Here is a 5252-nt window from a genome sequence, read left to right as displayed (position 1 = left end):
ATAGATAGACAGACAGACAGACAGATAGATAGATAGATTAAAAAATGATAAATAAATAAACATACAGATAGAAAAGAACGACTGGTGCGCTGGAGCTCAGCTGGCAAAACATGAACAAACTGCGTAACTGGCAGAAGAAGAAAGAAGCTCCACAGGGCAAAAATACTTTCTCACCACAGCAACTCTTTATTATCTCTCCTCTCCTGTGTTTGTTTTAAAGGCCGTTTGATTTATGAGTATTTTTAGACGTCTGTCTGTGGTGGAGATGACGCTGGAATGTCTTTATATGCCACTACAAAGCGGTGGAAGGGCTGTCTCATCCCCAGCTGGTTTGCGGTTTAGACAGACGGACGGACGGCTCGGACTATTGTCAATAATCTGTTTGTGTGTGTCACCGTTTCTCCAAAAACCAAATGAAGATGTGTCTTTTGGGGTCGGAACCGATGTCATTTTTAGATTTCTGCCTCTTTGTGAGATAAAAATACCCAGCGGAGATGATAGACTGCGCCGGACGGTCTCTACGCTGGCCAGAGATAATGATTAGCTTTACGCCGGGAGAACTGATGAGAGCGACTCGTTCTGAGAGGATTCGTGAGAGCAGCTTTGTGGGATTACAGAGCTGAATGGCTGAATCCAGCCGTTATTTAACTGCTTTCCTCTTTTCCTTTCTGCTGAAGGCCACACAAGCCTCCTCAGACCTCAGGCAGATATATAAAGTTTGGAGTCAGTAAGATATTAGTACTTTTATTCATGCATTATCTTGATCGAGAGTGCCAGTAAAGACATTTATAATGTTACAAAAGATTCTATTTCAAATAAATGCTGTTCTTTTGAACTTTCTATTCGTCTGTGAATCCTGAAAAATAAAATGTCACAGTTTCAGCACAACTGTTTTCAACATTGATAATAATCAGAAATGTTTCTTGAGCAGCAAATCAGCATATTAGAATGATTTCTGAAGATCATGTGACACTGAAGACTGGAGTAATGATGCTGAAAATTCAGCTGCAGATAACAGAAATAAATTACATTTTACAATATATTCACATAGAAAACAGCTATTTGAAATTGTAATAATAGTTCACAATATTCCTGTTTTTACTGTATTTTTAGTCCAATAAATGCTGCCTTGGTGAGTTATATTTATAAAAAAAATTATAACATTTTTACTGTTATTTTTATCAATTTAATGCATTATGCATAATTGTTTTATTTATTTATTTTTTACAAAAATGGGTGGATTAAGAAGTGTATTGAATTGACACCATTGAAGTCCATGTCTGTCTCAGAAAAAAATAATAATAAAGGTAATTGCAACTTTTTATCTCACAATTCTAAATTTTTTTTCTAAATTCTGTGGTGGAAACAGGCTTCCGTGAATATACATTAGGCGCTCAAATATAAAGTGTGTATTTTATTTTTCTTGCTGTAATCATGCCTGTAGATGATAACTTGTCTCTATTGAAAGTGCTCACTCAGAGCATCCTAAAGACGACCTGAGCGCCTGACCTCTGACCTTTAGGGCAGGATTCTGTCATTTCCACTCTTCTCCTCCACTCCTCTGTTTTTCTCCCTCATCTCTGGGTTTGATTGACGCGCACCAGCCCTTCTGCACGGATGACATCAGTGTCTCTCTGCTGATCTGCCAGCTGCTGATGTCACGGCTCAGTTTCACGCTGGTATTTCCGCTCCGTTGAGCGGGATGCAGGGATGCTGGCGGGTGAGGCGGGTCACGGCCAGCCTGAGCATCCCAAGGGAACCATCCCGCTGCTGGAAGCTTATTTGGGGAAGGGTCCAGTGCATCCATGGTTATGTCCCAATTTGCATATATATATGTATACACAGTATATAGTGAATATGCTGGACAAATCACCTAATTAATATTCATGAGCCTGTAGCATACCCCCTTTCAACATTCTCTCTCTCTCTCTCTCTCTCTCTCTCTCGCTCTCTCCCTTTCTATGTCACTTCTATCTTTTTGGTTTTCATTGATGAGGGAACTATTAGTCAAATGTTCTCCCAAGTGTGTAGGAAGTTGCCTCTTGAGCATCAAAGAGCCGTTGCACGCTGAAGTTTCAGCTTCATGAACTCGTGCATGTGTGTCATTTGAATGTGATGCTGCTGCTGTATTCAGAAAGACGAAGAGTGACTTCATTTGATTCCACTTTAGTTCATCGGGGAGAGTCACATGAAGCAGATTCTTCACTAAATGTGTTTAGATTTCTAAAAGGATGTCATCGTATTCTGACAGGACTGAAATCACAAAGTAAATATCCATGAAACATTTGCTTGATCTGTGTGGAGATTTACTGAGCAGATGTTGTGATGACATCTGAATCTCTCTCTCTCTCTCTGTGTGTCTGCAGTCTCACCCGCTGTCTCTGTGTAACACCAGCGAAGATGACCGTCAGGAGACCATCTTCATCAGCATCGTCAAACTCGAGAGTCCAGAGAGCAAAGTGCCGCAGTGCCAGCCGCTGCTGGATAAAGTAAGACCGATGGGAAACTCACACACACACACACACATACATATGAAAACTCTGGAGTTACAGGAGTTTTAAGCTCACTTATCATGTTTGTCCAGGTTTTGTGCACCAGAAACCATACGTCATATGTTGTTTTTCTTGGTCATTTTCCGTCCTCTCTGACCCTTGAATGAAACGGGCTGAATGAGTCTTGAGTTGTTTATGTAAATGAGCTCTGTTGTGATTGGCTGCGGTTCAGCCTGTCATTCATCAGAGCAGGTGAAGTTGCCGTCAAATAGATGTTAATATGTAAATGTGGGAGTTACGTGTCAATCTGTGTTATTTTAGTGTCATTTATGTACTATTATAGTATTGATTAATATTTAGACTTTTTTTTATTTATTATGTTTTAGTTTTCGTTTTAGTAATTTTGTGCTATTATTTTTTTATTAGCTTTAGTTTTTTTAATATTTTTATTTAGTTTTCATATATCGTTCTATATCAGTTGTAGTTTAATTTTAGCACTTCCAAGTGCAAGCGTTTCATTTAATATTTTTTTCAGTTTAGTTTTATTTCCATTAATGAAAACAATTTGTAATAGTTTTCTTTTTAGTTATCGGTAACAGCACTGATGTTAATCAGTATAGTACTTAATACTATTTTGGCTTTTCATTTTAGTTGGAAGTTAAGGTTTAGTAATTTTGTTGTGTGTATTATTTTATTTTTATATGGCTATTTAGCGGTTTTAGTTTTAGTAATTTTAGTACTTCAACTAAAACTTATTTTATTATAGTTAGTTGGCAAGGCAACATTTTACTTTTCATTTAAATTTAAGTACAACTTTTCCCATCTAATATTTTTATTTTTATTTATTTTTTTATAAATCATAGATTTTTTTCAAAGGTCTTCATCTAATGTTTTTTTATTATTATTATTATTATTATTATTATTTTACTTTAGAGTTAATTCAGTTGACAAAAATGCTTTTCAATGGTGTTAGTTGTAGTTTTACTGAACAGTATCAACCATGACATTAATGAGCGTGTGGCTGTGATGTCATAATTCTGAACAAGATGTTTTTGAATCTTAGGTCCAGAATTCTTGAGCAGTTTGTTATGGCATGTATTGAAAGCATGTGCACGCTTGTGTAGGATATGCGTCTGATCACAGTGTGGATGGAGTTTGTGTTGTGAATTGGTGGCACAGCTAACGTTATCTGGATGAGTGAGCTGATGGTCTGTGAAAGCGCAGGAGGCTCGTGCTTTGTGCCGTTTCCTCAGGACTCTGGCGCTGGATGTGAGAGATGTCAGATGCTGCTGTCACAGACTGAAAACATCAAACCGTCTCCTCCAAACTCCAGTGAGCTGCTCCTGTCTCCCAGCTGAAGAATCTGCTCCTTTCAGTGTGAACTTCAGTTTCACAGCCACAACACACAGAGAATTTAAACTGGAATGACAGGTGGCAGAATTTAGCTTTGGGCTCAGTAAGATTTATTTTTTATTGTTGAAAGAAATGAACACTTTTATTTATCAAGGATACATTAAATTGGTAAAAAATGGACAGTAAAGACATTTATAATGTTACAAAAGATCTATCGTTCTATCATTTTATCTCATTCTGCCGTTCTCTTGTCCTATCTATCTATCTATCTATCTATCTATCTATCTATCTGTCTGTCTGTCTGTCTGTCTGTCGTTCTATCGTTCTATTTGTCTGTCTGTCTGTCTATCTATCTATCTATCTATCTGTCTGTCTGTCTGTCTGTCTGTCGTTCTATCGTTCTATTTGTCTGTCTGTCTGTCTGTCTTTCTGTCTGTCTGTCTGTCTGTCGTTCTATCGTTCTATTTGTCTGTCTGTCTGTCGTTCTATCTATCTGTCTATCTATCGTTCTATCATTCTATTTGTCTATCGTTCTGTTTGTCTGTCTGTCGTTCTATCGTTCTATTTGTCTGTCTATCTGTCTATCTATCGTTCTATGTTGTCTGTCTGTCTGTCTGTCTATCTGTCTGTCTATCGTTCTATTTGTCTGTCTGTCTGTCTATCTATCGTTCTATGTTGTCTGTCTGTCTGTCTGTCTGTCTATCGTTCTTTTTGTCTGTTTGTCTGTCTGTCTATTTGTCTGTCTGTCTATCGTTCTGTCTGTCTGTCGTTCTATTTGTCTGTCTGTCTATTTGTCTGTCTGTCTGTCTATTTGTCTGTCTGTCTGTCTATCGTTCTGTCTGTCTGTCTGTCTGTCTGTCTATCGTTCTCTGTCTGTCTGTCTATCCAGCTGTCTGTCTGTCTGTCTATCGGTCTCTGTCTGTCTATTGTCTATCGTTCTCTGTCTGTCTATCGTTCTCTGTCTTTCTGTCTGTCTGTCTGTCTATCGTTCTCTGTCTGTCTATCTATCTATCTATCTATCTATCTATCTATCTATCTATCTATCTATCTATCTATCTATCTATCTATCTATCTATCTATCTATCTATCTATCTATCTATCTATCTATCTATCTATCTATCTATCTATCTATCTATCTATCTATCTATCTATCTATCTATCTATCTATCTATCTATCTATCTATCTATCTATCTATCTATCTATCTATCTATCTATCTATCTATCTATCTATCTATCTATCTATCTATCTATCTATCTATCTATCTATCTATCTATCTATCTATCTATCTATCTATCTATCTATCTATCTGTCTGTCTGTCTGTCTGTCTGTCTATCGTTCTCTGTCTGTCTATCGTTCTCTGTCTTTCTGTCTGTCTGTCTGTCTATCGTTCTCTGTCTGTCTATC

General features: G+C 37.4%; 1 protein-coding gene across 1 annotated transcript in view; it reads left to right on the top strand.

Annotated features, from left to right (window-relative positions):
- The first annotated feature begins 2379 nt into the window (after positions 1 to 2379).
- LOC107745941 (E3 ubiquitin-protein ligase RNF43-like) overlaps positions 2380 to 5252 on the top strand; it is a 32236-nt gene continuing 29363 nt past the window's right edge. Inside the window, exon 1 of the mRNA XM_016559977.1 lies at positions 2380 to 2489. The gene's annotated coding sequence lies outside the window, so the exon portion shown is untranslated. The remainder of the gene's footprint in view (positions 2490 to 5252) is intronic.

This window comes from Sinocyclocheilus rhinocerous, unplaced genomic scaffold, assembly GCF_001515625.1.
Source record: "Sinocyclocheilus rhinocerous isolate Xijiao unplaced genomic scaffold, SAMN03320098_v1.1 scaffold3545, whole genome shotgun sequence".
Taxonomy (NCBI): domain Eukaryota; kingdom Metazoa; phylum Chordata; class Actinopteri; order Cypriniformes; family Cyprinidae; genus Sinocyclocheilus; species Sinocyclocheilus rhinocerous.
Note: the sequence above shows the minus strand (reverse complement) of the source record. Positions and strands in the feature narration are given on the sequence as shown.